Here is a 16,470-nt window from a genome sequence, read left to right on the forward strand (position 1 = left end):
TACCTAATGGCAGAGGTAGTCTTAATCACAATACAATGCCTGAGCAATTTGACAAAGCAAATTGCCAGAGTGAAGTAGGTGCCTGAATTGAATCACACAGCTGTTTTTAGTGAATTTCTGATTAATTCCCTTTGGTTGAATAACCTGAGCCATTTGTCAGAATCAGTCATATTGACTGATTTAAGTAAAGGTAAAAGACATAAGCTCACAATCTAGGACCCAGACACAGTACTGTTTTTAGTCATCTATATGCCAATGTCTGAATGAATGAATGAATTAATTAATTAATTAATTGACTTTATTCTTACAGACCTCACATACATGAGGAGTAAAAATCTTTATGATACGTTTCCGTCTGAATGTACAATGTGCTATCTTAGTATTTTATAATAATTCATAATAAATAGATCGGTCAGTGTAACATAGAAATACACTCAAGTCAGCGAGAGTTAATCAGTCTGATGGCCTGGTGGAAGAAGCTGTGCGGAGCCTGTTGGTCCAGGCTTTTATGCTGCGGTACCATTTCCCAGATGGTAGCAGCTGGAAAAGATTGTGATTGGAGTGACTCGGGTCCCCAATGATCCTTTGGGCCCTTCTTACATACCTGTCTTTGTAAATGTCCTGAATCATGGGAAGTTCACAACTACAGATGTGCTGGGTTGTCTGCACCACTCTCTGCAGAATCCTGCGATTAAGGGAAGTACAGTTCCCATACCAGGCAGTGATGCAGCCAGTCAGGATGCTCTCAATTGTGCCCCTGTAGAAAGTTCTTCAGATCTGGGGGCCCATACCAAATTTCTTCAACCGTTTGAGGTGGAAGATGCACTGTTGTGCCTTCTTCACCACACAGCTTGTGTGTACAGACCACATGAGGTCCTCGGTGATGTGGATGCTGAGGAACTTAAAGCTGTTTACCCTCACAAACCCAAATTCATTGATGTCAATAGGGGTTAGCCCGACTCCATTCCTCCTGTAATCCACAACCAGCTCCTTTGTTTTTGCGACATTGAGGGAGAGGTTCTTTTCTTGACACCACTGTGTCAGAGAGATGACTTCTTCCCTGTAGGCCACCTCGTTATTGTTTGAGATTAGGCCAATCAATGTAGTGTCATCAGCAAATTTAATTAACATATTATAGCTGTGGGTAATGACACAGTCATGGGTATACAGGGAGTAAAGGAGGGAACTTAGTACACAGCCCTGAAGGGCTCCTGTGTTGAGAGTCAGAGGGATGGAGGCGAGGGAGCCCACTCTTACCACCTGACAGGAAGTCCAGGATCCAGCTGCATGAGGCAGGGTCAAGGCCAAGGTCTCTGAGCTTCCTGTAGAGCTTGGATGGAACAATGGTGTTGAATGCTGAACTGTAGTCCAAGAACAGCATTCTCACATAAGCATCCCTCTTCTCCAGATGTGTAAGGAAGGTATGTAGAGCAGTGGCTATTGCATCGTCTGTTGACCGGTTGTGCTGGTAGGAGAATTGTAATGGTCCAGTTTGGGTCCTGAGCACAATCAGAAATGCTTTATGATCCTAACTAACTTGCCTCCGTCACCATCTGGTCTTTGCATTGAAAGTCATGAGCGGTGTCACTTTATAATAGTTAGTAAATCAGTGTTCTTGATTCTGCCCTAAATTTGTCTCAATTAGTGAGAAGATGTTCCTGAAAAGATTTCATCTAATGTGACTGGGTTAACTGACCTTTCTCTGCTACAGTGAATAGCAAATTAACAAGTGATATCTGCCATTGGCTCATAAATAATGATTAAAACAAAAATACATTGGCAAAATAATATTCTTTTACTTTGTATCCTTTAACAGTTGTCACTTAATCAGAAATTAGATGGATTTAGATTTTCTAAACAGTGGAGAGATTCTGAAGATCAAAAGTCAAGAATGAATAAGGATCTGAAAGAATTAGAATTGGGTTTAAAAAAAAAGAAAATGGAGTAATTTGTGGGATTGAAAGTTAACAAACCTCCAGATAAGCATCCTAAGGATTTTTGAGAGGTGGTAATGGAAATTTTCCATCTTCCTGAATTTCATATATTATCAAATCGTTCCCATAGATTGCAATGTTGCATTCATAACCTGCTTTTGAAAATTAGAGGAAAAAATAGAGAACTACAAACTAGCGATCATAAAGATACTATAATCTATTTTAAGGCCTTTTCACCTTTACTATATTCCATCTGCCATGCATTCTTATTCACCTTAGCCTGACAATATTCCATATATGTAGATATGAATATTTAAAGGGGCTCTTGATTTGAATGAGCTGAAAATAAGGAAACAAGGAATATAGAAAATCATAATAGGATTGGATACAGTAAGCATGAATTTATCAAAGGTGACTTATAATTTTGTCAAAAGTAATTTTGACAAATCTACTCTGAGTTTGTATATAAAAATTTAAAGGTAAAACAATGGAGGTAGTATTTTATTTCCTTATTTATAGATCAGGCCCTTCCGACCCAACAAGCTCGTGCCACCCTATTACACCCATGTAACTAATTAACCTACTAACCTGTATGTCTTTGGAATGTGGGAGGAAACCAGAGCACTTGGATGAAACCCACACAGTCACAGGAAGAACATAGAGACTCTTTATAGACAGCAGTAGAATTGAACCCAGGTCACTGGAGCTGTAATAATGTTGCTTTTAATGGCTAAGCTGCCATGCTGCCTGGTTTTGGTGCATTTGGACTTTCAGAAAGCCTTCAAGAGAGGTACTGTGCAAGATTTTTGTGAATACAATTAGAAACCAATAATTTAAGATAATCAGGTTTTCCACTCTGTCAAGTTCGATTTCAAATTTATTGTCATTCAACCATACACACGTATATAGCTAAATGAAACAAAGTTCCTCACATACAGCACATAAAGTAATATTAACGCAATAATATGAACAGATAAATGAAAGTATTCAGTATTTGTACAATTTGACATAAAATGCATATATGACATATAGTTAAATATGTGATAATATTACTGCTACTGGCACTATCATAAATAATGTGTACTGGTTGGAGCAGGATGTTCAAAAGTCTCACAACCTGGGGGAGAGAGCTGTCACCCAGCCTAACAGTTGTTGTTCTTATACTGCTGCCTTGTGCCTGATGGTAGGAGCTCAAAGGGGTTGTGGGATAGATAGATGACATGCTGAGGGCTCTGTGAAAGCAGCACTTCTGCTGTATGTCCTGGAGGTGGAGAAGACAGACCCCGATGATTCTCTCAACACTCCTCACAATCCATTGCATGGTCTTGAAGTCAGATACCTTGCAATTCCCACACCAGACAGTGATACAGCTGGTCAGGACAATCTTGATGGTGCTCCGGTCAGAAGAAGTTCAAATGGGGGGGCACTCTAGCTTGCCTAAATCTCTTCAGGAAGAAGAGGTACTGTTGTGCTTTCTTGACGAAAGTGGTGGTGTTGAGGGACCAGGTGAAATCATCTATGATGTGCACTTCAGGGAATTCGGTGCTCTTGACCTTCCATGGAGGAGCTGCTGGGGTCCATAGTTCCAGTTAATATCAGAGAAATGTATACAATATGCATCCCAAAATTCTTTTTCTTCAGAGATATCTATGAAAACAGAAGAGTGCCCCAAAAAATGAGTGACAGTTAAAATGTTAGAACACCAAAGCCCTCCCTACACCCCCCTCCCACGCACAGCAGCGACAAAGCAACGTCCTTCCCCCACCCCCACTCACTTCTGCCAAAATGAATCGCACCCTCCACCCGCCAAGCAAGCAATAGCAAGGCCCCCAATAAAGACCAGTATCTGCAATAAACCAAAAACTAATCATTCATCTTACAATTCAACATGCCTTAAGTTCTCTCTCTTCCTAATAAAGGGAAAAAGAGGTGTCCGCTTTCGCAGCGAGATGGGAGACATGGCAAAACAACTCACTGATTTATGGTGTTAAAAATCCAACTTTTTTTTCCAACTATCTTTTTTAGAGAGGGGGAGAAAGAGAGAGAACTCACTGAGCACACAGCATCCGACAGCCAATCCGAGGTTCCTTTCTTTGCCGTGACATTTCAGTCTGCGGCACCAGCTTAAAATCAGCCCATCCATAGGGCCAGAAAACCTTCTAACCCCAAAGGTGTGTTCGTCTTCTAGACCACATCTTTGGGATATCGAAAAGTGGCCAGCTGTGAGCCCCCAGGAGCAGGTCCACCACCGCAAATACCCGAAGTCTGAGTGTAACTCCAGGTCAGGGTCTTCAACAGAACCCCATCCATCTTGTAAAGGAAAAGAAGAGGCGTCAAAAGTAAAAATTAAACTGTTTTTGTAGACGAACGCGAAGGAGTTGGAATTGAGCACCATCATGGCTCTGTTCTTTGCCTGTGTACAGTAGGAACTGGTCAGCCAGCACCTTCCTAAAGTTCACAATCATCTCTTTAGTCTGGACCACATTGAGAATCAAGTTGCTGTATTCTCCACTGCCTTTCTGTATGCTGACTAATCATTGTTGTGGATGAGGCCAACCGCTGTTGTGTCATCAACAAACTTAATAATGTGGTAGAGCTGGGTTGAGCAGTACAGTCTGAACTGGCCAATCCTAATGAAAAAATATCAAGTTTCAAGTTCATTGTCATCTGACTGTACAACCAAACAAAACAACATTCCTCTGAGCCATGATTAACCCACAATGTATATGTCATGCACAGCACATAAAACAAAATATTACCACGAGTAAATTAATAAAATATAATTGAAAATGTATGTAAAGTACGTAGCACAGGTAAACAATAAGCACCTTGGTGTCCACTTTTAATATAGGATCTGCTTCTTTCACTAGATGCTGATTGATCTGACGAGTATTTCTAGCTCATTCACTCATCCTGTCTATATCCCCTTTAAGTGTTCATATCTACCTGTCAGTGATATAAATACGCCAAAGTGAATAAGTGTACATGGAAGATGGAATATAATGTGCAGGAAAAGTGGTTGTCCAACTTGGTGGAAAATGGAGAACAGAATAATTTTTAAATGGCTAAGGATTGAAAAACATTGGGAATTTGGTGGGACCTGATGAACCTGTACAAGAAAACTCTGAAAATATATAAGCAGGTAGAGATACCAGTTAGGAAGACATTAGTATATTGTCCTTGATTCCAAGAGTAAAGGCATCTTACTGAAATTACATGGGACTTTGGTGAAATCCCAACTGGAACACTGTGTCCAGCTCTGGTCTCCCCACTGAAGAAATGATATACTGTACTTGCAATGCAGAGAGGGCAGCAAAGTTTCCCCAGATTGATAACATGGTGTGGGGATTGTCCTGTGAGGAATTTAGATGAATTTAGCTTAAAGTAATTAAATTTTTTACAGGGCTTGACAACATAGAGGCTGGCCATGGGAATCTAGAACCAAGAGTCATAATCTCAAAATAAAGTCTCATCAGGACTGTGATGAGAAGAACACGTACAAAATGCTGGAGGAACTCAGCAGGTCAGGTAGCTTCTATGGAAAGGAATAAACATTTCAGGCCAAGACACTTTGGCCCAAAGCGTCGACTGTTTATTCTTTTCCATAGATACTGCCTGACCTACTGAGTTCTTCCAGCATTTTGTATGTGTTACTCTGGATTTCCAGTATCTGCAGAATCTTGTGTTTTTGTGATGAGAAGAATTTTCTTTACCCAGAGGGTACTGAATCTTTGGAATTCTTTACTCAAATAGGCTGTGCATTTATTCAACACAGAAACTGCCTTATCAGAAATCAGTTATTTGGCCAATGATGGCTGATACATCTTGTTTTATAATTGTTTTGTTTCAATGTCGAAGATTGCGATGCAAGTCAATGGATTCCTACCCATTTCATAAGGCAATTTCCTATCAACCACATTAGTGTGAGTTTGGAGCCATTTATAGTCATAATTACTGAGACTAGTTGCCCATACACAATACTTGCAACATATACCATCACTGATGTATTCATCAGTAAGGTAAGGAATACTGAGAAATTCTTCTGATGCATTAATTCAAGATATAGCAAATCACTCAAAGATGAGCTAATAAGTGACAAGCTGGAATAATGCCAGTGAAGTTCCAGGAAAAGATCATCTCCATCAGGAGAAGGTTTCACCACATACTCTTCATATTCAATTGCATTGTCAAAGCCAAATCCCATTTATCAATGCCCTGGCAGTCACCGTTGACCAGAAAATCCATTGGACCAACCCCATACATATTGTTGCCAAGTATCTTGTGGTAAGTAACTCATTTCCTGATATCTCAAATACTTTCCATTATTTTCAAGACACAAGTCAATAGTAAAATGAATCATTATACACTTGCCTGGATGAATGCAGCACCAACAATGCTAAACATTCCCTTCCAAGATCTACTAGGCCTGCTCCAACCACATTTCCCAAACCTACAATCTGTATCATAAAGGCAATAGTAGAAGGAATATGAAATGCTATTGCCGGCATGTCCTCCAAGTAACGCACAGTCATAACTTAGAAACTTAAACTCAATCTTTCACTGTTATCAGAACTAAATTATTGAAATTCCTATCCAAGCTTCATCAGAGAAACTTCACTTACTGAAGGTAGCAGCTCACCTTCTATAGGATAATTAATGAAGCAGAATCTGCACACCAAAAAAAAAAATAGAGAAGGCTCAGAGGCGTGAAGATATCCTGATGTGACTGTAATATAGTGCGGAACCCCAACACTAATCTCTATATTGTGGAGGGCAAAATACTATTTTCTGTCAGTTCTGCAGTGTCTATCACATCCTGCAGTAACTGTGCCACATCATCCAAGAGTGTGAATTACCTGACATAATGAAGGCATTGACAAATGCTCTGGCAGGATGAGGAATAAAATAATGGGACACTTTGGTAACCCAGACTGGTTACTCAACCAGATCATAGAATCATAGAACAATACAGCATGGATACAGACATTTCGGTCCATCGAGTCTATGCCATCTACAGTGCCACCTAATCCCAGTTACCTGTGTTCAGCCCGTATCCCTCTAGGGACCAACCTTCCACCTACTTATTCAAGTGCTTCTTAATGATTCTATTGATCCTGCCTCTACCACGTCTTCTGGCAGCTCATTTCACCACTCTTTGCATGGAAAATTTGCTCCTCAGGTCCATTGTAAATCTTTCTTTTCTCAAACCTACTCCCCCCTAACTTTGGATTCCCCTACCCTGGGGAGAAGACTGTTATCTTCCATCTTTGTGTCTCTCATGATTTTAAACATTTCTATAATATAAGTTGTCTCTCATGCTCCTACATTCTAAGGAATATAGACCTAGCCTGGTAACCTCTCCCTATAACTCAGGCCTTTTAGTTGTGGCAACATCCTCATAAATATTTTCTGCATTCTTTCCAGTTTAGGCACATCTTTCCTTTAACAGGGTGACCAACACTTCATACAGTATTCCAGTGGTTTCACCAACTACTTAAACAACTGAACATAATAACCCAACTATTATATTGTGCCCTGACTGATGAAGGCCAACATGCTAAACACTCTTTCCACCACCCCAGTCTACTTGTCATTCTGCATTCAGTAAACTGTACACTCGTACTCCCTCTGTTCCATTGTACTCCCTACTGCTAGAGGAAGTCCTATGTTAGACTTTCCAAAGTGCACCATGTCATACTTAACTGTATTGAAATCCTTTTGCCACTGGTCACCCCACTTTCCTAATTAATCAAGAACCCTTTTGTGATCTCCAACAATAATCTTCATCATCTACAAGACATCCTAATTTTGTGTCACCTGCAAGCTTACTGATCCAGCTTTGTGCACTTACAACCAAATCATTTATATAAATTATGAATGAAAAGTGCCTGAACACCAAGCCCCGCAGTACACTGGTAGTCCCCGACCTCCATTCTGAGAAACAGCCTTCAACCACCACCCTCTTCATATCTCCGAGCCAGTTCTGAATCCACTGAACTAGATCTCCCTCGATTCCATCAGACCTAACCTTCAAGACCAGCCTTCAGTGTGGGACCTTGTCAAAGTTTGTAAAAGGTTTCTTGTTTTCTTCTTGATTTGTTTATTTTCCCTAACATTTCCTTGTTCTGCACTATAATTTCTCCATTCTCTGTTTTAAGGGTTCCATGGTAATTCTGATTTGCGTTTTCCAATTTACCTACCAATATAAATACTTATCATGACTATCTAAGGCTTTAAGGGCTTCAGGAGTTACTGATTCTGCATCTTATCTTGGTTGGTCTGCATTTAGTGTCAAGATAATTTAGCAGTTCTGTCCATTTTGGTTCAATCGCTGATAATTTATTTTTTAATGCACTTTGTTTGCTACCACCAAGATGATTGGAAAAGAACATTATTCCCAGAGTATCTTCTGGATTTGTATGACCTGTTTCAAGGTGTCCTGGTGAACTGTTACATAAACAATTGAACAAAATTAATCCGTTATTTTTGTAGTTTCTAATGGAAACACCCAATACCCAACACCCAGGAATGGGAAAGACTACAGAGAATGATGTTACAGCCCAGTCCATCACTGGCAAAGCCCCCCTCACCACTGAGCACTTTTACAGGGAGCACTGCTACAAGAAGGCAGCATCCATCATCAAGGACACCCACCATCCAGGCCATGCCCTTTTCTTGCTGCTGCCATCAGTAATTACCTTCCAGCCATCAGACTCCTGAACCAGCATGGATAACTTCACACTCTTCAACTCTGAACTGTCACAAATTACTGTCACTTTCAAGGATTCTACAACTCATAACACCATAAGATCAAACACAAGGAAATCTGCAGATGCTGGAAATTCAAACAACACACACAAAGATATAGGAGATTTAGACAAAGATATAGGAAACAACACTGAGTCTGCTCCACCATTTAACCATGGCTAATCTGTTTTTCCTCTCAGCCCCAATCTCCTGCCTTCTCCCCATATATGCCTTCATGCCCTGACCAATCAGGAATCTATCGACCTCTGCCTTAAACATACATAAAGAATTGGCCTCCACAGCTGTCTGTGGCAAAGAATTCTACAGATTCACCACTCTCGCTAAAGAAATGCTCCCCCATTGCTGTTGTAAAAGGATGCCCCCTCTATTCTGAGGCTGTGTCCTGTGGTCTTAGACTCTGTCACCATAGAAAGCATCCTCTCCACATCCACTCTATCAAGGCCTTTCAACATTTGAATCATTCTGAATGGGGCCTGAAGAGGACAGACTTAGAAAGCACAGATCATTGAAGATCTCACCACTCAAGCAGTAACCTGTTTGTAGAATAAAGGAATGATTCACTTTAAAATCATCAGCATTATTCCATTTTTAAAATTGAAAACCTGTTATTTTCACTTCTACTTCAAACAATCTCTGTTTCACTTCACTGCAAACACTACTTTAGTGAGAATCTCAGAGTGTTGTAGCAGATTGTATTTCATGTGGAGAAGAGATGGGTATTGTTAATTCTTGGAAATTTACCTTTTCAAAACAATTTCCTTATAGTCATTTTCTTGACTGAGACAATCAAAGTATATAGTCAAAGTATTGAAGTCATTACATGGTGGAAAGCACCATTTAAGATTTTTTTATTTGTCTTACTGCTCCAATGAGGAATGAAGGGGTATTTGTTTATCTAAATCTGAATGGACTGGTTTGTACAGGTACCTGGCAAATAGACAAAGTTTATGTGACTTTCATGATCATTAAAGTCATAAAATTAGTTTTTGATACGGTTTTTATACTTTACAATTGCCACATTGCAGAGAGAGAGATCAAATATTGCACAAATTAGACTTCCATTGTTTGATTATTTTCATGAAGCTACTTGTAATGACAAGACTATTATTTCTGTACTGCTTCAATTAGTTGCTGCTTGTTGCTCTGTTCTGAGGGAGGGTTGGATCAATGCCTTTTAGTTACAGCTGTCTTTGCACCATCATCTTTTAACATTAGTGTCCATTGCCTCTGCAAAGTGGAAAATCCATCTAGATGGGTCTGTGGTGTGAGGAAATGGAAATTTGCATGAAATACCTGCCCTTTAAACAGTAGTGTGGCTTGACGTGAATTGTTTTGAACGGTTAGAGCAAGTTTTTATGATCAAGTAGCAGATAGTACCATTAAAGAAAGGTTGTGAAATAGCTTAAGCAAAAGCTTTGTTATGTAAGTAATTCGTTGCATGCAAATTGTATCCTGAAGATATGAATGACAGATTGTATTTTATTCAGAATCAAAATCAGAATCAAGTTTAATATCGCCGGCATATGTTGTGAAATTTCTTAACTCGGTAGCAGCAGTATAATGCAATACATGACAAATATTTAAAAATGAATTACAGTACAGTAAAATAGTTATAAGTAGTGCAAAAACAGAAAGAAATAAAAATTTTAGTGAGGGAATGTTCATGGATTCAATGTCCATTTAGAAATTGGATGGCAGAGGGGAAGAAGTTCCTGAATTGCTTCTGTACCTCCTTCCTGATGAGAAGAGGGTACATCCTGGATATTTGTACACTCTCCTTTTGTGCACAGTGAGATTGGGTTGACCTTATAGAAGTGTGTAAAATCACGAGGGAATCAATAGGGTGAATACTCTAGTCTGTTTCTCAGGGTGGGAGAATCGAGAACTATAGGTGAGAGAGAAGAGACAACATTTTTTAGTCAGAGAGTGGTCTTTATGGAATGAGCTAGAGGAAGTCATTGTAGCAGATACATTAACAACATTTAAAAGACACTTGGAGAGGTACATGGATAAGAAAGATTTAGCAGGGTTTCCCAACCTTTTTAATGCCATAGACCAATACCATAAAGCAAGAGGTTCGTGGACCCCAGGTTGGGAACCCCTGCTTTAGAGGATATGGGCTAAATAAAGACAAATGGGACTAAAGGACCTATTTTCATTGATGTATGACTCAGTGCTTCTATGACTAATTCTCTCTCATGGTCATTAGAGGGATTAGTAATGCTCTATGGATTGCAGAATATTTTAGTAATATGAATTATTTCTTAATGAACTAAATAAATTGGTCAAACCAGTATGTTTCACATTGTAGGATAAATTATTAATGAAGTATGGAAATATTTATATTCTTCCAGCACGTGGTAGTATATATTAGGTTTAAAAAGACAAATGCTATTACTAAACTATTTTCTGAGAGCATGCATAAGAGTATTTCTTTCTTGTATGTAACTGTATTTTTTTGGGTTGCACAGCAATGAAGCTAGTGGAGCTGCTGCCTCACAGCCCCAGTGACCCAGGTTCCATCCTGACTAGCAGTGTTAATTGGGTGCAGTTTGCATGTTCTCTCTATGACTTTGTAGGTTTTCACTGGGTCCTCCATTTCCTCCCATGTCCCAAAGTGGGTTTATAGGTTAATTGGTCACTGTAAATTGTCTCTAGTGTGTAAGAAGTGGTAGAATTTGGTGGGGGTTGGTCAGACAGTGAGAATGACAGGCTATAGGGATCAATGGTAGGGAAATGGTAGGCTCTGTCCACCAGTATAGACTTGATTGGCTGTAATGGCCACTTAAAATAAAGTGTTCATGCAGCTTCATTAGTGATTTTATTTTTTGGTCAGGTAGTCTGCAAATATTGTAGCATATAGGTAAAATAAATCCCGATGTTAGTGATAGACGTAGATTACTTCACAAATGTAGTATTTCAAACTCTTACATAATTCTTACACAATTCTTTGAAATGCTCACAAGAAACACTTATGGGTTTCTTGCAAGCAAAAGACCACTGAAATGAGAACGCCTGTTATTTAATAAGACGATGGCTGATCTAGATGTAATCTCAACCCTGCCTTACTGTCAACCTATAGTAACCTTTCACATCCTTGCTTACCAAGTGTCTAGACCAGATGGCAGAATAGCACAGTTGTGTACTATTGTGCTTTGACAACCAGAGAAGAGTTTTTACTGAAACATGAGCAGAAATTTTCACCTCCTGATATTCATTTTGAGTAGGTCTGGTTCATAAATCACTTGATGGATAGCAGAGCATTATTTGTGGAGTTAAATGGTGAGACTGCTTCCTGTGCTCTTGAAATAGATGTTGTTTATGTGTAATACAATCAACAGAATGTTTAAGAAGATATTACCCTACACCAACATTCAACATATGATCCTTGACCTTGGATCTACTTTCAGCCTGTCCAAAAATGCCTAAATCTCTTTTTCTGCCTTCCATGTGCTCCACTGCTGAGTTATGAGGCATTCCGTTGGTGGGGTTGACCATGAACGTTGCGTCCTAGCTTTTTTTTACATGATACGCAAGCTAGGGCAGTATGATATGGAGAGCAAACTGTGGCCCATGTAGCAAGTTCCTCCTCTCTATGCAACTGATGAATCCAAAGGAACGACAGAGACTGATACAGCTTGGCCCTGGCAGTTATCACAAGAGTTGCCAGTCAGCGTTGAACTCAATGTAGTAGGGACTCTGGGATTTTCCTCAGGGTGTACTCCTGAAGCTTTCCCCATGAGTAGATATAGATGCAAGGTAGTGGAGGTTTCAGATCAGAGTTTTTCTTCTCCTACCGTATATTCCAGGAGTTTAAGCTGACCCCCCTCCCCATTTTCAAGGTTAAAAAGTGACTTTTTCATGTTACCTTTGTATAAGCCTACCTCTTTTGTAGGGGTTTTTGATTTAACCAGAAAAGATCACAAGATCTCACATGCCAGTACTCTGCTTTGCCGGATCCAAACCCTGGAAATTTACTGAACCAGTACCTGCTAAGAAAACAGGCCTACACATTGTAGAGCGTTATAGGCGAATTCTTAACAAATAAATCACGGAGAGAAATCTTGGATTAGGTTTCCAGTGGAAAAGAGTCCTCTGAAATGTAACCCCCGTGAAACCATTTAGCGCCCATCGCAATCTCGTTAAAACATAACACGGGGTGGCGGGATCAGTACGTGTACTCAGTATTGAGTTTGCGACCACCATGTACAGAAGATTAAAACAAATGCGATATGATGCTGGCTTCAAGCTGAAGGTTGTTGATTTTGTTAAAGGAACGAATAATTCTGCAGCTGCTAAGTTTAGTGTAAACGAGAGAGAGTGAGAGAGTGGAGTAAGGCAGAGGACACGCTGAGGGAAATGCCAAAGATGAAATGTGCAAACTGCGGGAAAACATGCCAGTGGCCAGAACTGGAAGAGAAAGTTTTAGAGTGGGTGAATCACCAGTGATCGTCTGGATACATTGTTACCAGAGAAATGATTCGAGTTCAATTGTTGAAATGGGATGAAAAGCACCGTGAGGTCAGCGAAAATTTCAAAGCTACGTGAAGTTGGTGCACCCGATCTATGAATAGACGTGATCTTGTGTTGAGACAAAAAGCAAAGATTGCTCAGAAAACTCCCGCGGGGTGTTGTTTACGTTGAAGAACGCTGCTGGATAGACAAAGCGGGTTGCTTGAAGTGGGTTAAAGAGGTGTGGCATCGACGTCCCGAAGGTGGCAGGAAGGAAAAGTCGCTACTTGTCTGGGACATGTTCAAAGTGCACTTGTCAGGTGAGATAAAAGCAGCATTGAAAGCTGAAAATACGGACATTGCAGTCATCCCCGGTGGTTTGATGTCCATGCTCCAGCCACTAGATGTGAGTTTAAACAAACCAAAGAATTCATGCGTCGACAGTGGAACCAATTTCACTCAAAAACAGCCATTAAATGCGACCTGTCTTCCGTGTATTCGTTTTTCCAAAGTTGGCACCCTCTGTATAAGCCGACCCCCTAATTTTAGGACCAAAATTTACGGCCAAATTCTCAGTTTATACACCGGAATTTACAGTAAGTGAGCTGTGAACCATGGCTGACGAACCTCTCTGCCTGAAGCAATTGGTTTTAAGTCACCTTTGTCCTTTTGCCTGTCAATAGAAATGGTTCTGTTGGCTCTAGTAGCTAAAGCACACGTGAAGACCAGGAGCTGGACTTGGTTGTCAGAGACTATTTGCCATTGGGAGCATTTAATAGGTAGTGGGAGCTTATTCCCACTACCTCTCCCTGCTATTGCAACCATAAGGAATTACTATTGGGCACCCACAGTCGTTGTGGAAAAGAATCCGAGGAGCTTCAGCCCTTGGAGTAAGGAAGTTACTTTTTTAAAAATTTGGTCATAATTGTCCATTTCCTTTTCCTGAGACCATGTCTTGACTCTGCAGCAGGCATCTACCTTGCCGGCTGTTGTCAGGATTTTGTATTCTATTGTGGCTATTCTTCAGACCGCCAAAGAGTATACATTTTGTAGGTATATACTTGAGGAGTTGGGATGAACTATGCAGAGAATCTTAGAGTTCGTTGTAATTTACTGTCTGGTTTGGGAAATGTATTCATTATGTCTTGACAAATAATCTACAAAAGAGATCCACACAAAATGCTGGAGGTCAGGCAGCATCTATGGAAATAAACAAACAGTTAACGTTTCAGGCCGAAGCCTTTCAACGGGACTGAAAAGGAAGGGGGAAGATGCCAGAATAAGAATGTTGGGGGTAGGGGAAGGAATACAAGCTAGAAGGTGATAGATGAAGCCAGGTGGGTGGGGGGAAATGAAGTAAGAAGCTGGGAGGTGATAGGTGGGAAAGGTAAAGCACTGAAGGTGAAGAAATCTAAATGGAGAGGAGATTGAGCCTTGGGAGAAAGGGAAAGAGAAGGGGCACAGGGGGAGGTGATCGACAGGTGAGGAGGAGGTGGGTTGGGTGGGGCCAGAGTGTGTAATTGAAGAAGAGGGAAGGGGGCTGGGAGAAGATGGAGAGTTTGATGTTCATGTCATCAGGTTGGAGTCTTCCTAGATGGAATATAAGATGTTGCTCCTCCAACCTGAGAGTGACCTCATCGTGAAAGAGGAGGAGGCCGTAGACCTACGTGTTGGATTGGGAATGATGATTGGAATTGAAGTGGATGGCCACCAGGAAATCCTGCCTTTTGCAGATGTAGAGCAGTCATTTGAATGCAGATACCTGGAAATCTCAGTGGGTCCAAACTGGGAGGCCTGAAAATAGAGCTGGAACAAGATGACAGCAAAAGGAAGTTCCCAAGAAGGATACGTGGCTGTGGTAGCAAGTTTAGGTGAGCACATGGTCGTAGGGCAGCAGGGATCACAGAGAGGCAGTAGTGAGAGAGGGTCTCACTGAATTCCTGTCGAAGAGAAGATTTGAACAACTTCAGGGTAAGCGTATCTCAAATAGACTTTGCAGTGGAACAGCAAATCATAATCACAAGAAATTCTGCAAATGCTGGAAATCCAGAGCAACTCACACAAAATACTGAAAAAATTCAGTAGGCCAGGCAGCATCTACAAAAATAATTTGTGCCTGATATATTTCTGTAACCTTGCTGTGGAGCTGTAGAGCTTCATTTGACTATATATTACTCTAACCTGACCTGACTGAAAATGGTCTGTGGTACTCTTATCTCCTGCTTGTTCATATACCTGTCTAAATGTCTCGCAAATATTGCTTTCACACCTGCTTCCTCCATCTCCCCCAGCAGCACATTCCTACCATTCTGAATTTTTTTTAAACTGCCTCGCAAATCTGCTTCAAATTTTCCCCCTATGCCCTAACCATTCTTTTCCAAATGGTATATGTCCCTTAGCCGCCGGTGCTCCAGAGAAAACAATCTAACTTTGCCCAGTCTCTCTCTATTGTTCATACTCTGCAAATCAGGCATCAGCCTGGTGAATCTTTACTGAACTCTCCACAAAGCCTCCACATCTTTCCTGTAATGCAGTAACAAGATCTGCACACAATATTCCATTTATGGCTGAAGTAAAGTTTTCTACAGCTGCAGACTTTTATACTAAATGCTCCAACCGATGAAGGTATGTTTGCTTTCAAACCACCTTTGCCACCCGATCTACTTGTGCGGACTTGCAACCCAAGATGCCTCTGAATGCACCTAAGAATCCTGTCATTTACTGTATACTTTAGTCTTGCATTTGACCTCCCAAAGTACTTTGCCTCACACTGACCCGGATTAAACTCTATCTGCTATTTTTCAACCTTATTTCCAATTGATCTATATCCTACTGTATGCTTTGACAACCTTCCTGACTATCCATAACTGCCATTTTTCATGTCTTCTGCAAACTTGCAAATTTGAATTTGGAAGGAACAAAGCTGTAGACAGGGAGCAAATTCAGAAATCAGAGGTGCAAAGAGACTGAAGGGTTCTAGTGTAGGATTCCCAAAGTATTAACTTGCAGGTTGAGTTGGTGGTGAGGAAAACAAATGCAATGTTAGCATTCATTTTGAGAGAACTAGATTATACAGTAAAAGTAAGGATGTAATGCTAAGGCTTAATAAGGCATTGGTTAGACTGTATTTAGAGTACAGTATTGTAAACTATTTTGGGCCTCTTATCAAAGAAAGGATATGCTGGCGTTGGAGAGGGTACTCAGGAGGGTCATAAGAATGATCCTCAGAATGAAAGGTGAAGGTACAGGTAGTGTTGATGAAGCTGGGAGTGTGCAGCAGGACTTAGATTAAGAAAATGAGCAAAAAGTAACAGAT

The 16,470-nt window shown here is 40.5% G+C and overlaps 1 protein-coding gene across 5 annotated transcripts in view; it reads left to right on the forward strand.

Moving 5' to 3' along the window:
* ralgapa2 (Ral GTPase activating protein catalytic subunit alpha 2) overlaps positions 1 to 16,470 on the forward strand; it is a 477,749-nt gene that overhangs the window by 209,542 nt on the left and 251,737 nt on the right. The gene's annotated exons all lie outside the window — the stretch shown is intronic.

This window comes from Hemitrygon akajei, chromosome 7 (assembly GCF_048418815.1).
Source record: "Hemitrygon akajei chromosome 7, sHemAka1.3, whole genome shotgun sequence".
NCBI lineage: Eukaryota > Metazoa > Chordata > Chondrichthyes > Myliobatiformes > Dasyatidae > Hemitrygon > Hemitrygon akajei.